Below are 26,534 nucleotides of genomic sequence, written 5' to 3'. Positions count from 1 at the left end.
ACTTATACAAAGTTCTGGGTAAGGGCAGACACGAAGATTCGGGGAGATTTAGCCGCCCATCGATAAATCACCTCTTCTTTGGGCCAAAAAATCTCCCTGAACTGCCTCCCGACGGCTAGAATCTAAATCGCCGGTGGGATGGAACTTGGAGCGATTTGTTTTCCGAAGTTGCCCGAAGTTTACTCGTGAGGCAACTTTGGAAAATGAAGTGCACCGATTGCCATTCCGCAGGCAATTTACATTCTAGCCGGCGGAAGGCAGTTTGGTGAGATTAGTCGCTCCTAAAAAGAGGCGATTTATCGCCGGGCAACTAATCTCCATGAACCTGAGCGTGTCTCTGTCCTAAGGGTGAGAGTATTTTCTCTTAGCCATTCATGTGTCTGAGCAGCTACAAAGGCAATGGTCGAAGGGAACTAACTTCCCCTCTTTTTTTGGCATGAGCCCATTCATTTGGTTTAAACCTTGTTCCATTATAAAGTGATTGATTCAGGGACTTGAAGTGCCTCTGCTTTCCAGAAAATCTGTGCACCACCCACTATGAAAAGCAGTGGCACCTCAAGTCCCACAACGGAACAATGTGAGGGAGGGGCTGCATTACACTGTGAGCCTGAGGGGAGTGGGGAACTGGTACCAACAAGCACAAACAGACTATCATGGATTCCTCTCAGTCTAGTGAAACAGATATGTCTGTGTAAAAAACAAATACAATTATAATGATAGACAGTGTTTATGCCCCTTGTCTACACAAGCCCGACTGAATAAGCTCATATCAAAAAGGGTGACATAAGCAACTTTCCAATGTACACCAATTTAAAAATATATCCAATGTACAACTATTTAAAAATTAAAATGTGTTTTTTTTTTTTTAAACTGAAAAGGTGATTTCTCAAAAACTGTAACAGCAAATCTCATTTTGGGTCCATTATCTAAAATGTTATTATCTATGCGGGCAATCAGAATGGCCAAAAGTGCTGTTGAACAGCCATAAACTTCACCTTCCTTAACAAATTCTTCCATCTCATGCAGTGAAATGCTGAAGTATAGGTTACTCTAGCTTTCCTGAGGATCACTAGGCCTGTGTGGCCTTCCCACAAACCTGTGCCTCCATGTCAAATGATTATAATTCTCATTTCAGATAAATGTAGAAAAAATTGAACTGGTACCAAGCTTTAACATCTACATCTTTGCTGCCTTGTGGGCTGAATCAGGGGCCTGGGTATATATATATTTTAAAGAAGATGTTAAATAATGCCAGATGTGGTACCTTTCACACCAAAAGTTGGTCCTTGTGAAGGCTGCCTCAGACAGGCAAAAGAGTTGACATTTGTAAGTGTGGTCAGAGCTTGCACCAGCCCTATAGTAGCTGTGCTCTTGCCTTCTCCAAGGGGTGTCGGTGTCAGGGGTGCTTCGCCAATGAGGCGAGTTGAGGCTGTCGCCTCAGGCGGCAGCACCCCACTAGGTACCAGGGGCAGCAAAAATGCTGCTCCTGGTACTTTAAGAGCGAATTTCCAGGGGAAGTGGGGCAGCATCAACTGCTGCTGCCTCAGGCAGCGGAGGGGCCAGGATCGCCCCTGGTCGGTGTTATTCTAAGGAAAAGAACACAATGAAAAAGGGAACCTTTACAAATCTTGAAGGAAAAATTACCGTGGGAAAGTTCACTTTTAAGAATATGCTACATGTCAAGGCTATTTTTTTTTTTGCTTAAAGACCTTACATTGTACAATTTTACTAAGAGATATATTAAAAAAAAAACACCCATGATTATTTTGGCTGAAGTACTAAAGAGTGCAATGCCGGGAGACAGGGATTTTCTGGTAACCATGGAGTCTCCAGTGCTCCAAGAACAAGCAATCCATCAATATATTTTGTGGCAGTTTCTTCTCGCTCTCCAATATAGCTGTCGTGGGAATTACTAGATCAGGATGAGGACAGCCTGGAAGAAATAAGAGCATCTAGGGATGATGAGATTCTTTGTACTTCATGCCATGATTTGCTCAAATATAGAACATGCAGACAGCACACACACAGGTATTTAGTTAGATCACTTAGCAAGCAGAGGAAATTATATGTGAAATACAACATCATATACACCCATTATTTTTTTCATGACAAGCAACCACTGAGTGACTTTATAAAAGGTGTTCATTACAAAGCAAAAGACAAGTTGGAACATATAAAGGCCACAACAAAAGTCACAATTGGGGGAATGTAATAAAAGTCAAAAGAGCAAAACAATTTGCACAGATAAGAATAAAAAGTCTAATTTCGTAATACTCTTCCTTAAACTGTTATTACATTGCGAATTTTAATTGCGAATTTTAATTGCGAACTGCAAATTTTAATTACGCATTGCCCACTTTTAAGAAGTACTTGAAGGTGTCGTAATCTTTTGGAGCAAACATAACACCTTTTTCAGTAAGAAGTTTTATTACATTCACTGCGTACTGGCGGCATCTATAAAATTCGCAAACCTTCTTCCACTGTCGGAAGCGGTCGCTAAACAGTTTCCGGGTTCGCAAAATCTATATTATTTTCGCACAAAGGCGAATTTGTTTGCACAGAGGCATAACTTTTCGCATTGCGAAGATTTTTTCCGTTACCGACTTTTATTACATTCCCCCAAAGTTTTTTTCTACCTGCCCCCAAATAAAATGGATAAGATTTTTATTTTTTGGTACTGTAATTAGTTGCTCATGTGCTTTTGTTTCTAAAACTTTAAAGGACAATTCACCTGCATTAGCAAAACTGTAATAACTGAAATATGTTCAAACTTTCATAACCTGGCAAATTTTGTAAAATGAACATGGTAATTTGGATAAAAAAATGGGCATGATCAAAATACATGCGCCAACTTTTTTGTCCCTCTTTTTATTTCCAAAATGTTGGGAGGTATGGGGCAAGTAAAGAATGGCACACACAGGGAGCATAGGGCAGGCAGAGTATGGCACACACTGGGAGCATAGGGCAGGCAGAGTATGGCACACACTGGGAGCATAGGGCAGGCAGAGTATGGCACATACAGGGAGCATAGGGCAGGCAGATTATGGCCCACACTGGGAGCATAGGGCAGGCAGAGTATGGCACACACTGGGAGCATAGGGCAGGCAGAGTATGGCACACACATTGGGAAGACCGGATTAAGCAGGAGACAGGGAAAAGTATCAGGACTCTAAAATGGACCTTTCATACTGTACTACATAAAGTGACAGTTCTGGTGTCCCATGGGCAGTTTGTCTGATTTATTAACAGGTGAACAATGTGGGCACTTTCAGTATGGTCTGAGGTGTGAACAGTAAAGGGATTTAGGAGTGTGAACAATATAGATGTTACAGGTGTGAACAATGCAAAAGCTTTATGTCTGAAGTTGAGGTATAAATAAAACAGGGGTCAGTTAATATCAGTACTGATACCGTTTAAAGCTTACACAAGGTAAGGAATCCCAGCAGGCAGTCTTTCATGTGGGGGGCGCACAAGGAGGGGGCAGTTGGACAGCCCTGCTATGGCATATACATCCTTTAAGGTTTTCTTGATGTTACAGGATTCTAAAATTGGTTTATGTATGACCAATACAAACAAAAGCTTAGCTATTAATGCTATTTTACAATCCCACAAGGGTGGAGTTTCCCGACAGCACCAGGAAATTTCTATAGCACTGACGTAAAATGAAGAAAAAAAGCTGGAAAACAATAGAATCCTAAAGTAGTACAAGTAATGCAAACTATTTTATTCAATGCAGGTTGTCTCCAACCTGCTGCTTCCCTTCTGTACCGGCAATAATTGAATCGCCAGTCGCAAAGCCTACGTGTCCTGAAGTTTGTGGATTGTGAGGGCTGTAAGATTCAAGCTAGGTTTTTTGATCATCACATGTATGTCCCAAATACAAACAACAGTTGAAAATAGTTTGAAATCAGAACAAAAAAAAATGTAAAAGACTAGAAGGAAAGTTTGCATTTCTGTTCTGTTAATAGTTGTAGGCAGTGGAGCTGCTGTCTGGTTATTATAGACAATGACATAGTTGATGCTGGAAAAGTGGTTTAAAGGCAAAATTAAGATTGCCATGTGTTTTGTCAAAGGCATGATCCAGCTATTAATAAACAATTTCAGATTCTTTTTTATATGACTGATTTCCATGGTAAAATTAAATCATAAGCACATCATATATGATTTATGTCATTGCTTTTTAAATTTCGTATAAGGAGGTCCCCCAGTTTTCCATTCAAGTCCATATATGCCTTTTAAGGTCACTGAGTCAAACTGCCTATGTGTAGTTTGAATGAAAATTGGTAAAACGCATAAGACTATGTATATATATGCATACAGCCAATCATCTAATATCACCTTGTTCTTCTGATGCAATATGGTTGCACAAATACTTGAACTTCTCGAAAGGCCTAAAACAGTGCAGAAAGATAAGGGAACATGCCCAACTTGGGTATCACTCTCATACTTTCAAAACCTCTATATTCTGTAGGTTACTTCCCTTAGTCTAAACAGCAACCTCGGGCTAGATGTGAATGCAGTAAAAGCACAGTATCCTAGTTCTTATCCTGTGCTTAAAGGAAAACTATACCCCCGAACAATTTATGTCGCTATGATAAGATATTGAGTAAAACAGCTCACATGTAAAACCCTGCTTCATGTAAATAAACTATTTTCATAATAATATACGATTTAGTAGTATGTGTCATTGGGTAATCATAAATAGAAAATTGCCATTTTAAAAAATAAGGGCCACCTCCTGGGATCGTAGGATTCAGGGTGCACACAAACCACATGTGAGGTCACATGAGCCAATTAACAGACAGAGTTCTGTCTTTTGCTTCCACACTTCTTCCTGTTACAGTTAGAGCTGCAGTATTTCTGGTCACGTGATCTCTGAGGCAGCACACAGACCATCACGAAATGGTGGTTCAAGGCAAGAAATATAAATGGGCAATATTTACTAAAATACATATACCGGTTTGGTAAGATTCCTTAATGTGTCACTTAATTTGATATAAACTATTTGCTGCTTAAGTATTCATTTTGTGGGTATAGTTTTCCTTTAAATGCAACTTGGCAGGATAAACACTGAGCTGCTTTCTGTGAGACACCAGTGTCTTTAAATATAATCCATCATAATATAAAATATCACCAAGCATTAGAACAGAGCCCCTTAAGACTCCCACAATGCAGTCTTCCTTTTGCAGTTCATGCTGAACTCACGCACAGATATAAGGTCAAGTATTTCCATGAGAGATATTAAACATTAACATTCAAGAGACGAGTGAGAGGAGAAATATGACCAGCCAGTAACGAGTACAATCTTACCCAGCTACTAAAACGTATTTTCCATCTGGCTGTTCCTTTAACCTCTCCAGCAGAGATAGACGTACTTTGCTTTAGTACGACCATAGACTTAAATTTCATCTGCAAGCAATCCTATCTCCTTGGCAAGAACATAGACAGCTTCTGGACTCTGTGCCCGGGAAATCTCAATATCACTGAAAAATTAAAACAAAGCTTTCACTGCTTGGTGGTCAGAACTGCAAAACTAAGTCCATGTTGCAATAATGAAAGATCCTACTGCCAAGAAAGTAGACCTACTGCACAAAGCTTTTAACATTAGCATTCAAGTGTCTCAATAACAAGAGCAGTTTAGAGATTCATTATATTTGCATTTTAAATGTAAATTTACATATTTTTATGTAATACAGTATAAAGACACCATTATATTTTGATTTTGTTTTGATTCAAGGGTATCAATGACCTAAAAAAAAAAAAAAAAAAAAAAAACGTATTTGTCTGACTCTGAATGTCACAGATTGACAAAAAAAGAATGCAAGATAAGAGCACAGGATGGGTAGGCTTAGATAGTGGAGCTATTGAAAGATCCATGTCTTACATTTGTTATGCACACTCACTTTACATTACAGCAATTTGGCGACAAGATGAGGACATCAATTATTGCAGAATTCTGATTTGTGAATATAAAAACAGCATGAAATCTTGGGCGTTAATAATGGGAGCATTTTAGGCTGTAGGATATCATGTATTTTATGGTCTATGCTGGGAGCTGCTTAGCAGCAGAGGGGCCGGAAGGTGAGGCTAATATATGACTTGAATTTAATAAATTATTGACACTCTATACTCTAGGCTTGTAAAATCTAAACTGACAAAGTTGGTTGTTGGTGTCTGGGCTCAAAAACGTGTCCTCCCTGATTATTAGTATGTCATTAAGGCTTTATCTGATATTCATTGGATGGGCATAAATCCTGCCAACCATGGACCACACAGAGCTGTGCATGCGGTCTTCTCCTAAAATGTCAGCAAAAGGGCCAAAATAACAGATTAGCCCAATTTGGCTCCAATTTAGCCCATCTCTTATTAGGAGCAGTTCTAACTGTTAATGCCCAGTGTAAAATATACATAATGTATATGTAAGCCTAAGAAATATAGAATAGGAACAAATGTATGCAATTAACATGTAAAATGGGAAGCATGCTCTGATAGGTCTATAAAATCTAGCAAGAACCTCCATAAAAGCAATCTGCATAAGATTATTCATTCCCACAAAATGCCTTTAAAACCATCATACAGTTGTGTTCAGAATAATAGCAGTGAGTTTAATAAAAGTGAATAAAGCTCAAAATCCTTATAATAGCTTTTATTTCCATACAGGCAAATGTATTGGGAACACTGCACATTTTATTCTAAATTAAAATATGAAGACAAATTTATCAAACTTGTTTTATTCCTTCACAGAAAGTAAATAAAAGAAAAAAATAGTAGTGTCTGCTTCTTTCTATACAAACTTAAAGATTTACTGTATAAACTGAAAAATGTTTCAAGGTTTTGCCTCAAAAACAGCATATTTGATGACACCCCACAAGTTTTTCTATTGGATTAAAGGGGAAGGAAACCTAGTCGGCGCAAACCTGCCACCCCCCTCCCGTTTGTTGCAACAAACGGGAGGGTGGGTGGGGGGTTTGCGCCGACTAGGTTTCCTTCCCCTTTAAGGTCCTGGATAGGGCTGGCCATTCCATAACAACAATCTTGTTGGCCTGGGACCAATATGTCACTAGTTTACTTGTGCGTTTTGGGTCATTGTCTTGGTGAGGCACCCATATCAAGGGCATTTTCTCTTCGGCATAAGGCAACATGACCTCTTCAAGTATTTTGATGTATTGAACCTGATCCATGATCCCTGGTATGTGATAAATAGGCCCAACACCATAGTATAAGAATCATCCTCATATCATGATGCTTGCACCACCATGCTTCACTGTCTTCACACTGTACTGTGGCTTGAATTCAGTGTTTAGGGGTCATCTGACAAACTGTCTGTGGCCCCTAGACCCAAAAAGAACAATTTCAGTCCACAAAATGTTGTACCATTTCTCTTTAGACCAGTCAATGTGTTCTTTGGCAAATTGTAAGCTCTTCAGCATGTTCTTGCTGATAGCTTGGCTTCACATAGACGTCTTCTAATTGTAACAATACTCACTGGTAACTTTAGACCTTCTTTGATCTTACTGGAGCTGATCACTGGCTCACTGAGTCTTTGCCATTTTGGCTATTCTTCTATCCATTTGAATGGTAGTTTTCTGTTTTCTTCCGCATCTTTCAGGTTTTGGTTGCCATTTTAAACATATGAGATTATTTTAGGTGAGCAGCCTATAATTTTCTGCACTTCTTTGTATATTTACTCTTTCCAATCAATTTTGTAATCAAAGTATGCTGTTTTTCTGAACAAACCATTTTACACATATTTTCAAAAAGAAATTAACTTTAGCCATCATGCACAACATTTACTGCCTTGCGTCTTTAAATAAGGGCTATAATTAACACATTTTAACACAGAATGAATGACCTCACTAATTTAACTCCACACTGCTATTATTTGAAACAGGCATCAATGAATGATTCAATGAAACATCAGCAATATGAATGTCATGACTGTTAGGTCTGTCGGTTTTCTATTACTCTACTACACCTACTTGTAAATTATGTGCCAAGTAATGATATAATTTCTACCACAAACAGTGATTGATCAGGTTAGTAATGTTGGAATGCTATTATTCTGAGCACAACTATTCTGGCACTACTTGTTATGAGTCACTTCTTTATAATGCTGATTCTTGGCATGCTTGGTTTCTTTATTTTGGTTTCAGCCTTCTTTCGTGACACAAAGACCCTTATTCTAGTTAGGACAACAATTATTTAAACACTATACCTTGGGACTGGAGAAAGTGGCTGAAGTTTCAAACAATGAAGGTTCCACTTTTTGTATATCTCTGTGCATCTTCTACTGCTTTCTGCTAAATTCTTAACAATGAGAATTGTACTTTAGTGAAAACAAAATCACAAAAGAACATGGAAGAGATGTGAAGCAGAACAAACCTCCATTCTTAATGCTGCAGCAAGAGGTCCAACACTTTGACCAGCAAGCCCATCAACATACTGTTCAGGAAAATTGCATAAAACATTTTTATGGTTACGGTGGTAATCCAGTCCATATCTCAATACTTTCACTGTATGCTGTATGTTTGTGTGGCTACATACCCCCCCCCCCCCCACAGCCTTGGATATCTCTGAAACTATAGGAAAGTGAAACATCCATATTTTTTCTTATCTGAAGACCCTAATCATTTACATTCAGCATACTTCAGCTAAACACATCAGTACAGTTTTTGCTAAAAAAAAGAAATGTCACTATATTTGTATTTCATGATGATGTATGGGAGCTACACTACTACTTCATCTGGCAAGGCAATATAAAAATCAGCCATATAATTCAACAGGATTTTAACCTTCCAGTTTACACACAACATAGAATTTCCTTTAGTTATGCATTATTCCTTCTGATCTACTTGTTCATTAAAATTAAGGACTGGAGTTTATGCTAAACATCTTTAAACTAATTAAGATAAATAAGTACTGTATCAGATTCCAATTGTTAAATACAAAAGTACATAGAATGAATATGTACCGTCAGATCTAAATTTTACATTTTCTAGGGGACGGGGGGAGGGGGGAAATTTAAATCCAGGAAACCATAAACAGGACGTACATAACATCAGGGTTTTCTTGTAAAAATGGTGTCAACAATAAATATGAAGACTTTAAAAAAACTTAAAAACTACATACACATGGGGTAAACATGAGTTTTAAATAAAAATGGACCAAAGTTATGATGTTTAGGAAGTTTAGGAAGATATAAAATCAGGGGACCTAAAATTTGGAGTTTGTCAGTAGTGATGGGCGAATTTATTCGCCATGTGTGAATTCACAGCGAATTTGCGTGATTCGCGAAACTCCCGTGAAAATTTGCCCGAAAAATTTTAAAAAAAGTAAAAAACGCCCGACGTTTTGCGAATTTTTCGCCATTTCGCGAAATTCGCAAATTTTCCGGCAAAGCGAAATGGCGCAAATTCGCCCATCACCATTTATCAGTAGATTGGCTAACTGCAGCCTATTCATATAGCATCAGATAGTTGTGGCTTAGTTATTAAGTGGTGGAGTAAATACGCTCCCTTGGGTTATAAAAAAAAGAAACTCCACCCAAAAAATGTTTATTGAATAGTGAAAGAATATGTAATTCTAAGAAACTTTCTAATATGCATTAATTGAAACTTGTTTTAATGTTATTTTGCAGATCCTGACTCCTGAAACAGTGTAGCAGAATCAAACTCTCCGCCAAAGAAACATATTCTGACAAGTTTTTTCACAAGTATGATACTCAGCTGGCTTCGGCTCAAATGTTTCAAGAGTCAGAACAAGTAGTTCAAATAATAGAATGGAACAGACAAATACCCAATAGCAAATACCTTTACACACTAGCATTTGTTTAAAAAAATTGGACAGTTATTTTGAATTGAATTTTCCTTCATTATGCAAAAAAGAGGAAATTGGGGTAGAGTTTTTCTTTAACTTACATTCAAATAACCTTTCTTTAACCTAAACAATTACGTGTTTGAATTTTCAGGTACCTAAATGTTTACTGCATACCTGACAGTACAATGTGAGAGCAGTTAACAACAATTGTGCCTGGCTTTATCCAACTGACAGGAATCTCCTTTGGCTTTGTACTTCAAATAACAACAATCTCTGCCCAATTGAGCTGTAAAAAAGGAGAAAAAAAAGAAAATCATTAGTCACAGCAAAGAATAACAGTTTAATGAGGCATCTTGGTGAATTTTTTACATAATTTGTCTCACATAGTATAGCAGGGAGTGTATGAGAGCCTAGAGAATTTATTAATGGGCCAGACTGATAGATTAGTCTGGAAATGTATCTTGCGCCAGGAATTTTAAAGCATCTACCTTAAAAATCCCTTTATCCATCCACCACTGGAATTTAAAGGAGACATACCAGGGGGAAACTTAGGGTTATTAAATAATGGACAGGCAAGATCATCAGCGGATATGAAAACATGTTTGTGAGACATTTCATCTCAAGTTTTCAGGAAGAATAGTATTACAGGGGAGGCTTACATGAGGTCTGTGCCATTTCTCCATCTACAGCATATATTGGAGATTTGAGAATTCAGTAAACTATTCCTATACCATCCTACAAAATCTCCTGTATAGTATAATCCTGTATAGTGTAACCAGATAGCTTTGAAAATCCTAACTGGGTAGCTAAATAATACAAAATCCAGAAAAAATTACAAATGAAGACCATTGTCTCAGAATATCATTGTAAACATCATACTATGAACGTAAAGGTGATCTACCTTTTAATATTTCAGGCCCATTTTGAACACACCCTGTTTTACCCTAAAATTTGTGCCATTATACTCTGGCAACATTTCTAGCTCTTGTTCAGCTTGAGAAAGTACCTGGATGGTCCGAAACGTTGCTGGAGTTGCCATATGAAATAATAAAGGCGGTTTTATCTTCACAAGATGGGACTAGTGCTGCTATCTTTTGACTTCACGCTTCTAGCTCTGTCCAATGTTTTCTGTTCTGGGGTATTTTAGGTGTGTTGTCTATGATGGGGGTTAGCTGCGATTCACTCAAGGAGATTAATCACCAAAATATTCTCCACTGCAAATAAATTCCTGAAAATGAGCACAGCATAGTAAGGCAACTTCAGGCTACTATACAAAGCACAGGCAACACGTATGTTTTACACTGGACAACATTTTTTTTAAAATGTTCTACATTAAACCAATATAATACAACCTTGATTTTATTGGAATCCTAAAGGGACCCACCCTGACAGCATAATGTAATTATGTGAATAACCCCAAACTCATATTTAAATGAAACAATTCTTCATTTCATATTCCGTTACAACTGACAAAGGCAACTTGGCTATTGTGAGCAAAAGTAAAAATGATGGCCATTCCCACAAAGGCAATAATATTACTCTAGATACTTAAACGGATTCTAGCACGATTTTTGTGATTTAATTTTTATTTCTAAATTACACGGTTTACACTACAAATAATTCACTCTACAATATAAAATTTCATTCCTGAACCAGCAAGTGTATTTTTTTTAGTTGTAATATTGGTGTGTAGGCAGCAATCTCAGGTAATTTTGCCTGGTCATGTGCTTTCAGAAAGAGTCAGCACTTTAGGATTGAACTGCTTTCTGGCAGTCTGTTGTTTCTCCTACTCAACTGAATGTGTCACAGTGGGACCTGGATTTTACTTTTGAATGCTGCTCTTTGATCTACCAGGGAACTGTTATCCTGTGTTAGGGAGCTGCTGTCTGGTTACCTTCCCATTGTTCTTTTGTTAGGCTGCTGGGTGGGGGAAATACATGCAACAGCATTCATGCTTAAACACTGGAGTATTAAAATGGTCACAAGGTGGCGCTGTGAATATTGTTAATGTATGATTGCAATGATCTTTGCTGTTGTTTTTCTGCACTCTGTTGTTTTTCTTTTCTCTCCACCATATTGGTTTTGATCTTGCATACTGTTAAATGTGCTCTGTATTATCCCTGAGTGATTCACAAGTAAATCCTTTTCCAAGTTGCTGTGCTGAGTGTTCCCTGTGTGATCATCACAAAGACCACCTCTGCCAACAGAAATTACTCCAACTTGCATTACAGCAGTAAAGAGTGACTGAAGTCAGAGCACAAGTCACCTGACTGGGGGCAGCTGGGAAACTGACAATATGTCTATCCCCATATCAGATTTCAAAATGAAAATCTCTTTTGAGAAATGTAAATTATGTAGAGAACATAAGGCATGGGCTCTTCTTATTTACTATAGCAGTAAAACAGGAACAAACAAATGGGAAATGATGGCATAGAAGGATACATTTCAGCATGTGTGGTTCAAAAACACATTCAGTACGAATAACGTCAGACATGGAATGGATGCTGTCTGAAAGCACAGAGCACTGAGGGATTAGATTAGAATTTGGATGAGAATACAGTGTTATGGGAGCGGCCCTTTTTCTCAAACCTGAAATTTTCTCACTGTTAAATCAGCGGAGAGTGGAGGTTCACAATCTTTTTGAATAACTACAGAAAGCTAAATCTTTTTCAAGTAGTTTAGGCATCCAAATACTAACAAATGCCATAAAATTATTACATGGAGCCCCCCTCCCATTCTATAGGTTTGATCAATTCTTTGTTCTCTAAAGAAGCTCTTTCGTGAAAATGGTAGAAGAGGAAGAAAGTTGTTATATGTATCAAACAAAATGATCATATTGCATTTTTGTTTATCCATTCTACATTAGATAATCTTATTGATAGAATAATCAATCAACCTGAAAAGCAATTAAGGAGACAGATACATTTAGGGCTATTTAGGGTGCCTTAGAACAATTTTTATTAACTCAGGGGGCATCCTGAAGCTGCTCACCATTGCCTTTTGTGGTAATTGCCTGAAACCAAGTATCTGTCAGGGGGGCTGCTGTATGGAAATATCATAATGGAATGTTCTCTTTATAAGCAAAACAATGATCACATTCTAAAAGGTAACTACATTATATTTAAATATGCAAGAAGCCCTCCATTTTTTTTTGATGGTAAAGCATTTCTACGTTTAATAGATCTCTTATCTATTAAATGATTCTTGGAATATTAAGAAGTTAAAAAATGTTCATCTCAAGCTCTTTAAAAGACAATAACATTTAAAGGGGAACTCAACAATAACATAACAAGCTTTTTGAAAAGCAAACATAATTTCAAGCAACTTTGCAATATACATCATTAAAAAAATTTGCAGACTTTTCATGATTTTTAATGGTTTCTCTAAGCCTAGCCCCCTGCTCTCCTGCTGATCTCTCTGACTACTTTGCTGAGCTGGCTGACTACTGTTACTTTGTATCAACAGCCATCTGTCCTCAGCTTGCATTCTCCAAATCCCACAATTCCATGCACACATGATTTCAATAAGGAAAGGAACGTCACAGTGCAATGCATTGTGGGTTATGTAGTTCCTGCATGCTGTCTGTAAGCTGTGGAGTAGTTGTTACAATTTATAACATCAGTGTTTAGTCCCTCCTTCCCTGCCAGGATTTTAAATGATGCAGAAGAAATAGGTAACTGTGATATATTAGGATTTTCTGTTTTATGTGGGCCTCTTTATCAAATTTTGGTTTGGAAGCCAGAGTTCCCCATTAAGGCACAATATTTTTTGGCCTTATAAATGACAATCAAAAACAATTATATACACAAGTCCAGGGAGCCAACACTCAAGCTTATTCTGATTTTAGTAGATTAAGTAGGTTAAACATCCCCACTATATTCATTGGCTCTTCCAACTCCCTTTCATTAACCTTACCATTACCTAACAAATTCCAGCACTTGTGTATAATGTGGGAGCATAGGAGGTTTAGAAAAGACATTCAAAAAGAAAATGTTGCAATTTTAACAATTACCAAGTCTTCAAAAGAATTATATTTGCCATCAGAGAAGAATTTGCCAATTTGATTAAATGAGAAACAAGGGTGTTATGTGCCATACAGGCATCAAACTGCACATGCCAAGAGGAAACTATGAAAACATGGGTGAGAGAGAGCTTTCCTGCATTTTCTCATCTTTTTATTTAACGTCATTGGGAAAAACACTTCAGTATAATTTTAACTGAACAGCCAGGCCAGCATACCATAATTTTCACAGCTGTTTAACAAATGACATTTAAGTCATATTAGTCAGTCTCTCTTAAAAACACTTTGCAAACACTTTGATACTGGATTATTTTGTATTTCCATATAAATCCGCCATCTAGCAGATTTTATTTACTGGCCTAAACACTGGGAGACATTATGGAAAGTGGGACCTTATTGACCTTGCCCCATGAACAATTTAGACCTGCTTTAAAAGGAGAACTAAACCCTAAAAATGGCTAAAATTTCCATAGTTTATATACTGAATTTATTGCACCAGCCTAAAGTATCAGCTTCTCAATAGCAGCAATGATCCAGGACTTCAAACTTGTCACAGGGGGTCACCATCTTGTAAAGTGTCTGTGACACTCACATGCTCAGTGGGCTCTGAGCAGCTGTTGAGAAGCTAAGCTTAGGGGTTGTAGCAAATGATCAAGTAGAAAATGAGGTTTGTCTGTAATATAAGCTATTAGGGCTGATTATTAACTTCTGATACTAATTGCACTGGTTTCCGTGCTGCCATGTAGTAATTATCTGTATTAATCACTAACCAGCCTTATATTGTAACATTTATATTCTATGTGTACTGTATATTGTGAGTGGGTCCCTAAGCTCAGTAAGTGACAGCAGCACAGAGCACGTGCAGTGAATCAGCAAAAGAAGATGGGAGCTACTGGGGTATCTTTGGAGACACAGATCTTCACAGCTAAAGGGCTCTGGTTGCCTTGGGCTGGAACAGAAGCTAAAAACATAATGTGCAACATTTCTAGTCTGCTTCTTTAGTTAGGCTTTAGTTCCCCTTTAAGGCCTAATTTGGATCATACCAGCTCACATACCTTAATAACTTAATCCATTGATACCATATTAAGAAATCCCAGCCCTAAGAAACTAGTATCCCACCTCTATCAAACATTACAAAATATTCTTCTCTCCCCCTTTTAAATAAAGCATTTAAGAAGTGGCAACAATCCCTCCCTACTCTTACGGAGGAACACTGGGTAGAAGTCACATTCTCTGCATACTATTTTCTGATCTCTACAAGAGAAATTGATTAACTTTAAAATCCTACATCAATTTTACTACTCTCCAATCTGATTAAGTAAAATTTACCCTGGCAGCTCTTCTGCTTGCCCTCTAGTGTCAACACTCTCAAGGAGATTTCTCCATCTTGTATGAGCTTGCCCTCAAATAGTGACATTTTGGAAAGGAATTATAAAAACTTTTCTCATATTATATCTCCTGAATTCTATGCGCTTGGAATCATGGAAGAAATCCAACCCCAAAATAAATCTTGCTTATTGTATAGATCACTTTTTGTTTTATGCAAAGAAAATCATAATTTTACAGTTCGATTGCACTCACTTTATATTAATGGGTCAACCTGGTTAATAAAACATTACAGGTAATAGAACTCACCTCTACAAAGCTAGAAATGTTTTGGATAAGTTTGAAAAAGTTTGGGGTGTGTGGACTGACATCTACCCCCCTCAACTAAGATACCATTTATATTAAGAAGCTGCTGGTATAATTTAATGCTCTCTTGTTTTTCCGTTTGATATTCCATTTCACTTTTTCACTATGAACCTTGTTTTTTTGCTTGTTAATACAATATATCATGTCTAACCTACTCAAGGATACTTATTGACAACCTGTCTTGATTAAACATCTTGTTATTCAGATTTAAAGTTAAGATGTTTATTAAAAGAAAAAGAAAAACTCTTAAAAAAAATATTTTAGAGCTATATATGTACAGTATAATAACTTAGCATTTTAGTATGGAAAGTTGGCATTACCGGTCACATTAAATTAAGGGCAGTAATTTCAAAGATTTATATATGCTTTATGAACATACTGCATATACCGTATTTCAAAATAAAGCCTTGGAAGAATCCAACTTGTCATTCTGCTGCTTACTAGATTTATAACAAGAGTTTGCATGACTTTATTAAATACCTCACAATTGCTCCCTGCCCTGTCTACACAATACCCTAATGGATACCCTACCCTTAAATCAGTTCTTTGCATCCAAACTATACATTAAGGGGCAGATTTATCAAAAGTCGAGGTGAATTTTCGAATGAAAAAAATCGAATTTCAAGCTAATTTTTTGTACTTCGACTAGGGAATATTCGAATTTGAAAAAAATTAAAAAATTCTAATATCAAAATCTATCATGTACGGTCTCTTAAAAAATTCGACTTCGACCATTTGCCATCTAAAACCTGCCAAATTGCTGTTTTAGCCTATGGGGGGGGCCTCCTAGAACCCACTTGGAGTCAATTGGTGGACTTTGAAAAATCTATGTTTTTTTAGGGAAAAACTTTGAATCGAATTCGATCGAATGTGCTATTACTTAAATTCAAACAATTTGAATTCGGCTGAATACGGACCTATTCAATCGAAAACTGCCCTATTCGACACAAAAAAATTTTTGACTTAATTTCGGTTGGTCTTTTTGAATTAGAATTTCAAAGTTTTCTCAATTCGCAATTTGACCCTTGATAAATATGTCCCTAAATGCCTGATATCTAGGCTGTACAACACCTTTTTAAGACCCACCTCCATTACATACCTGAGCATAATATTGGACAGCTTGACCAGGGGGAATGGGATGAGGCCCTTGAATTACTAAGTAAGCTTCCCTACATTTGTAAGTGAACGGACCATTCAAACCTACATATTACACAAAGCCTATCTAATTCCTTTGACCCTCAGACACTTCTGCCAAAGTGCAGACTCTGCCTGTCCTGCATTTCCACATATAACACATCGAACTTAAATATAATTTTTTATTACAGCCAGAGTGCTGGTAACAGGAAACTAGCCTGTAGGACTTCTCATCTGACGTTGTTTAAAGTGTTTTGTATTACTATCACTATCAATGTTCAATGTATCACAAGATGTATACAATTCTTTGTGAGTGGAATAGTTTACACGCTTGTGAATAAGTACCCACATGTAATAAAGGTTTAGCAGAATTACAATCATTTTATTAGGGATGCCCCGAATCCAGGATTCGGTTCGGGATTCAGACAGGATTCGGCCTTTTTCACCAGGATTCGGATTCAGCCGAATCCTTGTGCCTGGCCGAACCAAATCCAAAACCTGATTTGCATATGTAAATTAGGGGCGGGTAGGGAAATCACATGACTTTTCGTATCAAAAGAAGAATTTTTCCCACTTTTGGATTCGGTTCGGTATTCGGACAAATTTTTCACCAAGGATTCAGGGATTCGGCCGAATCCCAAGTAGTGGATTTGGTGCATCCCTACGGTTTATAGAAAAAAAAAGAACACCCACAGATGCAACCTTGATACAATAGCTGTTCCATGAAAAAATACTTAAAAAATTAAGGTTCCAAGTATGGAATCTGGTGCCACCAAGTGGCAAAGACTAAGTTCTACAGAAAAATCAGCCTGTTGTAAGCATTTTCATAACAGGGATATTTGCTCCTGGGATATTCTGGGATATTTACCTACACATGCAGAACATGGAGCGCTGCAATGATGGAAAGCTGATGCTGCCTATACACTGTACCTTTTTCTGCAGGTTTTGTGTTTGCCATGGGCACCCTATGGATGTGGCACTTTTCCTCTGAAGCAGGCACTGTAGAGAGGCTTCTAAGAAACCATCAGCCCCAACTATTAACACATGTTTCCCATGAAGAGACGTTTGGGCTAGAACAAGAAAGATAAATTGATGGTTAGATTGACATAGCAGCCAATGTTTTTCATTTAACCTATATAAACAGTTGACCAGTAAACTCTTCTTCTGCATACCTACAGGTATAATATCTATTATTCTGAATGCTTGGGACCTGGGGTTTTCCCTTAATTTGGATCACCGAACCTCAAGTATATTAAAAAAAAAAAAACCTTTATAAACATTAACGGGGCTATTTATTAAAACTCAATTTTTTCTCATTATTTTAATAATAAAAATTTTACTAAACATTCATCCACAATCTGGCTTAATTGCCTAACATTGGATCCAAAATGGTCTGTGTGGAAAAAGTCTAGACAAAATCGTGCAACAATTCGAAGTGTGCAACCTTTTCGAATTGTCGCCCAAAAAACTCGATCAATTGGGATTATCGAACGAAAGCCCCAAACTTTCGACAAACATGAAGGCAAAAAAAAATGTTCCAATTGACCATCTGCCATTGACTATTACACGATGAGGTTTTAGCTGGAGTATTTTCGGATTAGAATTTTTAGCAGCTTTGGGACATAATAAATCTTGAAAAATTAGAGGGTTTTTTCCCTCTAAAAATTTGGATATTTCCCTTTTAAAGGAATTGTTCAGTATAAAAAAAAACTGGGTAAATACTGGCAAAATAAAAAATGTCTCTAATATAGTCAGTTAGGTAAAAATGTAATGTATAAAGGCTGGAGTGACTGGATGTGTAACAGAACAGAACACAACTTCCTGTTTTCAGCTCTCCTGGTTGCCATTCGTATCTATTTATCCAGTTTTTTTTTTTTACACTGAACGGTTCCTTTAAAACTTGACCAGAAAAATCAGAGGCTTCATAAGCAGGATCTCTAATAATAAAATAGGTTTCCAGATAAAAATAAGTAATCATTTAAAAAAAAAAAAAATACTAATTATATGCGCCTACCCATAATTCTGAGTTTGCTGTTCTGAATAAGAGATGCCATGAAAATGTTTATTTCCTTGAGAAAGGTCAGGTTGTGTGTGAATCAACCTCACTTATTATTGCAAGTGGAAAGCAGTAAAATAGATGCAAAATTGATCATACATAGACACAACTTACAAAAATGTATTCGCACCCCTAGGTGCTGATGAATTATATGGAACTGCCCAAGTGACTCGAACCAATGGATAAGCTAATGTGATTATTAAATGATAAATGTCTGTCCAGCTGTAGCAACCAACCAACAGCAAAAGTGATGTCATTCTAGCACAAATCCGTGTTGGACTGGCCCACCGGGATACCAGGAAAACTCCCGGTGGGCCAAGGTGTCAGTGGGCCCTCATGTTGCTAAACTTTTGGCATATTTCATGTCCATTCCCAATTACAGTATATGAGAACAAAGAGGCTAAATAGATGGAATGATAGATTATAGTATGTAAAGAAAATAAACTAGGAGAATAGAGGTTGATTCGGAGATGAAGAATATTAGTACTGAGAGTGGGCCCCTGGTCTAAGGCTTTATGGTGGGCCCCTGGTCTAAGGTTTTTGGGTGGGCCCCTGATGTCCCAGTCTAACACTGCCTCTGTCCATCACAACTTGCAACAAAGTGGACACATATCACTGCATTCATATTGGCAGGGCCGGATTTACATAGTGGGCGCCCCTAGGCCCACTGCCGTTTGTCGCCCCTGTCCCCTCACCTTTATTCGTGCAAATTTTCATCATCTGGACCAGAGCAATGGGGATTTAAAAAAATATTGTATCTCCAGCGCATCCCCGGTGTTTTTGAACCTATGTGGGTGTGGTTGGGCAGCATGCCGCCCCCCTAAAATCCTGCTGCCCTAGGCCCGGGCCTAGGTGGCCTTTCCACAAATCCAGGCCTGCATATTGGTGTGCATCTCACACAAGTTGTGATGGCCAGGAACGTGCAATGATGCTTTATGAATTCTGGGGGGAAATACTGCACCACACAGCACTTCCTAAATGTGTTAAATGGAGCACTCCAAATTACTTGTTTTATTATTACAGTATTAGAGAAGCTGATACAAGTGCTCGTTTCTGCAAGCTCAGCAGACACTACATTTGCTGTTTAACGGTTGGCCAGGTTTTCCCTATCAGAAGGAAAAAAATTTCTAGGAAGAACACTGAAGCTATAGTCATATATATAGTTATTTTTTATAGTGTTTGAATTCTTTGCCTTCTTGTGCTGACACTTTTCAGCTTTCAAATGGGGGTCACTGACCCCATCTAAAAACAAATGCTCTGTAAGGCTACACCTTATCTTTTATTACTCATCTTTCAATGCAGGCCTCTCCTATTTATATTCCAGTCTCTTATGCAAATTAATGCATGGTTGCTAGGGTAATTTGGACCCTAGCAACCAGATTGCTGAAACTGCAAACTAGAAAGTTGCTAAATAAAAATCTAAATCATTTAAAAACCACAAAGAATAAAAAATGAAAACCAACTGCAAATTGTCTCAGAATACCACTCTCTGCATCCTACTAAAAGTTAATTTCGAGGTTAAAAAAAACATTTAAGATAACTAATCATTTATATTCAATGTCTAGGTTACATGACTGTAGTTAAGGTGAAGCAAACCAAACAAACCCAGAGGAATTTAAAAATATGTTGCACATAAAATGCATGAAGAGTAGAGACATAAATTGGAGCATGCACAGTTGGAGCTAAGGAACGCTGGCAATATTCTACAGCGCAACAGAGAGACTTGCTTACCGATACACTTTTTAAATTTTTTTTAAAAAGTGTTAAAATGGCCCTTGCATACCTTTTTACCATTTCTGCCAAGTAACAAGAGAATCCTTCCAGAGATTTAATGTTTCTAACATATGTGATAAGCCTTAGTGATTTTAGAACTTTGAGTACTTCTGCTATCACAAGCATTAGAGCATTTAGGTCACTATCCTACCTTTATTCTTAGTTCACAGTTATTTCACTTTATTATATCTAAATCATTTTGTGAAATTTTATCACTTAATGGTGAAAAAAAGGTGATTTGTCACAGATCAAAGCCATATGTCTGTTCTCTCCAACCTTTATAGATTACATTTTTTGGATAACTATATTAAAGCATTTTTTTATTTGGCACAGCCTATTTATTTAGCCTATTTCCGTGCAACGTTTTCAAATTGTCGCCCACAAAACTCGATTAATTGGGATTATCGAATGAAAACCAGTGTCAAAAGCCTCAAACTTACAACAAACATGAAGGCAAAAAAAATGTTCCAATTGTTAAAGGGACCATCTGCCATTGACTTTTACAGTTTTACTTTTAAAATGAACCATTCCTTTAAGAGTTACTGCGGCAATACACTCAACAACACAATGTACAGTTATAAGAAGACATTATCATTCATATCAGTTTTCTCAAGCAAATCTATGACACCATTGGCTATAGGAGATATAAATCCTTCTTGCATGTCCCCATGAACCATCTTCACTAAGTTCACATCAGTGACACTGTTTTAAGAAAAAATAAAACATTTTATTTGGTGAAGAGAAACTATGCTATGCTACATTTGCTCACTATGGCAATACTGGCACACAAAGGAAGACTGAGCATTGAAATAGTAGATGCCCTTGGCAATAGCAAGTTAGTTCTAAATCAAATATGAATATGGCCAAATGAGAAGTTTAGGCATACAAGTAGATACCAAGCTCCACAGCAGTATCAGGCAACTGTGTTAATGGGTTAGAATGTCAAAGAAAAGGGATGGGATTATTGTACAGAAACAAAAATTTGGCCTTGGTAGAAGTCATTGGTTAACAACAACTTAAAAGGGATTCTGACAAGATGTTTATGGAGTAGTTTTTAGTTCTAAATTAATTACAAATAATTCACTCTGCCGTCTAAAATTGTATTCCTGAATCAACAAGTGTATTTTTTTAGCTGTAAATATTAGTGCGTAGGCAGCCATCTCAGATCATTTTGCCTGATCCTTTGCTTTCAGAAAAAGCCAGCAGTTCAGAATGAAACTGCTCAGATAAGCTTTCAGATAAGCAATTTTTCTCCTACTCTGTGGAGTCGCAGTGGGACTAACTCCATGATTGCTCACATCATTCACCTACTTAAATAGGTTTTTGATCACCTTTCAAATCTGAACTTTGACTAAAAAAATTAATGTATGTGTTACCCATCCACATCTTTCTCGGGTTGAACAGCATTTAATTTAATTTAATTAATTAGGACGAGACTATGGACCTTTGGGTCTTCATTGAGTTTTAAGATTTAACCAATAATCTAAAATGAATAGTAAACATCTTATTTAGTATTTGCTGTAGATAAATTCCAGTCTAGTAAATCATGTATCAACAAGCAAACAGGCAATAAAAAGCCTGGGACATTATGGAGAAACACATCTGAGAAGGTACAGCTACCCAATGCCTGCCTAATAAAGGGCCATAACTAATCAAAGGCAAAAACAAGTCTAATCACAACATTCAAGGGATACTGTCATGGGAAAACATGTTTTTTTCCAAAACGCATCAGTTAATAGTGCTGATCCAGCAGAATTCTGCACAGAAATCCATTTCTCAAAAGAGCAAACAGATTTTTTTATATGCATTTTTCAAATCTGACATGGGCTAGACATATTGTCAGTTTCCCAGCTGCCCCAGTCATGTGACTTATGCCCGCACTTTAGGATGGAACTACTTTCTGGCAGGCTGTTATTTCTCCTACTTAATCTAACTGAATCAGTCTCAGTGGGACTTGGCTTTACTATTGAGTGCAGCATGTGTTTTGGAAAAAAAACATGTTTTCCCATGACAGTATCCCTTTAAACATTGGCTTAATGCATCAGTTAAATAACAACTTTACCATTATATTCTTGAATAAAATTACTTACTTTTTGTTCTTTTAGTTATAGCAAAAAGAATTAATTACAGACAGTACTGGGGCTTATTTATCAACACTGGGCAAATTTGCCCAAGGGCAGTTACCTATAGCAACCAATCAGTGATTAGCTTTTTAAAGCCAGTTGCAAGTATAACAATAAATGCAGCAATTTGATTGGTTGCCATGGGTTACTGCCCATGGACAAATTTGCCCAGTGTTGATAAATGACCCCCAGTGTCTGAGGTCTGACACATTTTGTGCAAACACAAAATGCGTCAGACCTCAGACAGTGTCTGTAATTAATCGGATGTTGAAAACAGGATTTTTTATACTTACCGTTAAATCTGTTTCTCTGTGATCAATAGGGGGACACAGGGACGATGGGGTTAAGCTCCACCCTCCAGGAGGCAGGACACTTACTAATAAATTTGTGGGCGTGCCTAACCGGCTTAACCCCCACACTCCAGCTTATCCAATCAGTTTGTCACAAAAGATGCTGTAACAAGATTACGTAATAATCAAAATAATAATCAAAATAATAATAACCCACGTAGAAGGTAAATCAGGGAATTATCCCGACATGACCAAACGGTCAATAAACAAAGTTTTAGGGCGGGCCGCCCTGTGTCCCCCTATTGATCACAGAGAAACAGATTTAACGGTAAGTATAAAAAATCCTGTTTTCTCTGTCATCATAGGGGGACACAGGGACGATGGGGACTTAACAAAGCAGCCCCCAAAAACAGCAGGGCGGGAAAATGATTAACCATTACTTCAGCACAGAATGAAGCACCTTGCGCCCAAAAGATGCTTCAGCTGAAGAAAAAATATCAACTTTATAGAATTTTGTAAAAGTATGTACAGAGGACCAGGTAGCCGCCCTGCAAATCTGGTCCAATGAGGCCGAATTACGCCAAGCCCAGGAAGCTCCGATTGCTCTTGTAGAATGAGCTCGAACTCCCTCCGGAGGAATCTTCCCTTTGGCCATGTATGCCTGTCTGATGGTCTCCTTGATCCATCTAGAAATGGTAGCTTTAGATGCAGGATGACCCTTCCTGGGCCCTGATGGTAATACGAAGAGAGTTTGAGACCGTCGAAAAGACCTTGACTTTTCAATATACCATCGTAAGGCTCTAACTACATCTAAGTTGTGTAGTCGACGTTCCTTATCATTCTTTGGTTCCGGACAGAGAGAGGGAACAACAATGTCTTGGTTGATGTGAAATGACGAGACCACCTTAGGAAGGAAAGACGGAACTGTGCGTAGGACTGCCTTATCCTTGTGGAACACTAGAAAAGATGGATCTGCACTCAGTTCTGACACTCTTCTAGTGGATGTAATTGCCATTAAGAACACTACCTTCCAGGTAAGCCAAGTATCTGAAATAGATCCCATCGGTTCGAATGGTGGATCAAGAAGGGCCTCGAGAACAACGTTTAAATCCCATGCTGGAACTGGAGGCTGATATGGAGGAACTATATGTGCCACTCCTTGTAGAAAAGTGCGTACTGTATCATTCAAGGCTAGTTTGGACTGAAATAGGATTGACAGAGCTGATACTTGTACTTTCAGAGAGCTGAGTTTTAGACCTCGCCTGAGCCCGCGCTGCAGGAAAGACAGAACTCTCGGAATCCTCCTGGTAACAGGACACTTAAAAAACTGATTGGATAAGCTGGAGTGTGGGGGTTAAGCCGGTTAGGCACGCCCACAAATTTATTAGTAAGTGTCCTGCCTCCTGGAGGGTGGAGCTTAACCCCATCGTCCCTGTGTCCCCCTATGATGACAGAGAAATCAAAATTGCGATTTTTACCTGTGATATATATATATATATGTATATATGTTTCTTGTGTGGGGAGTCTGAGGAAATTGCAGCAACTCCTTAATTGAAGCGTGGGGTCCGGAGCGAGAGGCACCCGGACCAAAAGTTATCAATGGACGGTGAGCAACACACAGGCTGTAATGGATATTGTTGCTAGATAATGGTTCAATTAAAAACACACTAATATGAAAACTAGGGTAAAGTTCAGAAAAACATCCTTGCCACCAGGCCCGGATTTGTGGAAAGGCCACCTAGGCCCGGGCCTAGGGTGGCGGCATACTGCCCAACCACACCCACATTGGTTCAAAACACTGGGGATGCACTGGAGTTACAATCATTTTTTAAATTTCCCTGCGCCAATCCCCATTGCTCCTGTCCCCCTGGAGGGGAGAGGGGCAACGAATGGCAGTGGGCCTAGGTGCGCCCACTATGTATATCCCTAGGCCCACTACCGTTCATTGCCCCTGTCCCCTCCAGGGGGACAGGAGCAATGGGGATTGGCGCATGGGAAATTAGAAAAATTATTGTATCTCCAGTGCATCCCAAATGTTTTTGCATGCTGCCCCCCTAAAATCCTGCCGCCCTAGGCCCGGGCCTAGATGGCCTTTCCACAAATCCGGGCCTGCCCAAATGACCCTGTCACATACCTGGCAGCTCCTCGGCTGACTTCCAAGCAGACGTAGATGACTGTCACCCATCCCGACTGCTACTCGCCCCGCTAGCCGTTCGCCTGATGCATAAATTGATCAGCTGTACCGCTGCCCTAGTGGCAGTCACAGGCTGGGAGATCCTGCGTAGTCACCTCAGTACCAAAGGAATAAACAGAATGAAGCAGTGCAAGTAGTAAAGAGCAAAAGGCAGTGCTTCTCACCGCCTATTTATTGTGCGACACTGCAGCTCCCTGGTTCTCTTAAAGGGCAAGGTCAAGCCACATGGCTCATGGATGCGATTTCAGCGATTCCCAACCAGTCTGCGCTGTTACTACTACTACAATTCTTATAATAAAGATTGCTAGTGCTTAGAATTTGTGTGAATAGGGCAACAGGTTTTCAAGGGGCTATTTGGCGTTAAGCCTCCTGTCTGTTTATTAGGTTTGTAATTGCAGGTAAAGTTGTTGTACCATGTTAGCCAATAAAAATGTTACAGGACAACCCTTTTGAAATAAAAAATAAAGTGGTATAAAGATGATACCTTTATTGGGTAACTAAGATAATCATAGCAAGCTTTCAGAACATTTTAGTTCCTTTTTTTACAATGAAGCTGTTCTCTGGTAGTGATGTCCGGGTAAGGATTTCCCCGACCCTAACCTGCCCTCCCTTGGCCCGCACCCGACTTCCGCATTGCTTTTATAGACCCGCCCCACCCATCACAAAAGGGGCTGAACGAGCAGGGACAGCATCTATAAAAAACAAAGCCGGAAGTTGGCGGTGGTGGGGAGAGCAGATGAGCTCAAACCGCATCCACCCGCGGGGAAGATTGCGAGGGCGGCCCAAACCCCTCTTGACCCGCGAGTATTGGGCCGGCCCACACATCACTATTCTCTGGTATATATCCAACATTCAACTCAAAGGTCAAGTAACAAACAAAAAGGAATATCAATCTGTGTGTAAGGTGTTTAGGGGATCTGCAAGAGACAAGGTACAAGATAATGTGAGTCAAAGAGGCTGAATATAAATTAGGGCTGAATTAATGGAATGTGGAATAAAAAGAATTCCATATGATGTCTTAGTCCAGATCCACACATGTTTGTATTTTTGACCTGGTGCAGGCCTTTCTTTGCCCAAATAATTAGCCATAAATCCAAGGTCCAGGTTTAGTCTGTTCTCCAAAGAATTAAAGTTTTTTAGGCTTGTATATCCCAGACATAATTCCATCCAAGTGCATGACATACCAGTCCCACCCACAAAGTCTCTGGTCCAACCCAAACCTGTGCCACACTTAGGCCTCAATATCACCAGTTTGAAGTACAAAGTATCCACGGCACACAGCTTAGTGTAAGCAAGGGTCTCCTTGCACGTTTATTGCGGTAGTGAGCAACGTTTCGGGGTCACGCCCCTTTGTCAAGCCTGTCAATATCACCAGCCCACCCCAAAAGTCACAGCCCCAACCCCCATTGTTCAGCTTTTGCTGTTGACAAAGGTG

At 38.5% G+C, this 26,534-nt stretch overlaps 1 pseudogene; it reads right to left on the bottom strand.

Annotated features, from left to right (window-relative positions):
- The window catches only part of LOC121394092, a 34,064-nt pseudogene extending 8,974 nt beyond the window's left edge, over positions 1 to 25,090 (bottom strand).
- Positions 25,091 to 26,534: the final 1,444 nt, after the last annotated feature.

This window comes from Xenopus laevis, chromosome 5S (genome assembly GCF_017654675.1).
Source record: "Xenopus laevis strain J_2021 chromosome 5S, Xenopus_laevis_v10.1, whole genome shotgun sequence".
Lineage (NCBI taxonomy): Eukaryota > Metazoa > Chordata > Amphibia > Anura > Pipidae > Xenopus > Xenopus laevis.
This window is presented reverse-complemented; position numbering and strand designations above follow the sequence as displayed.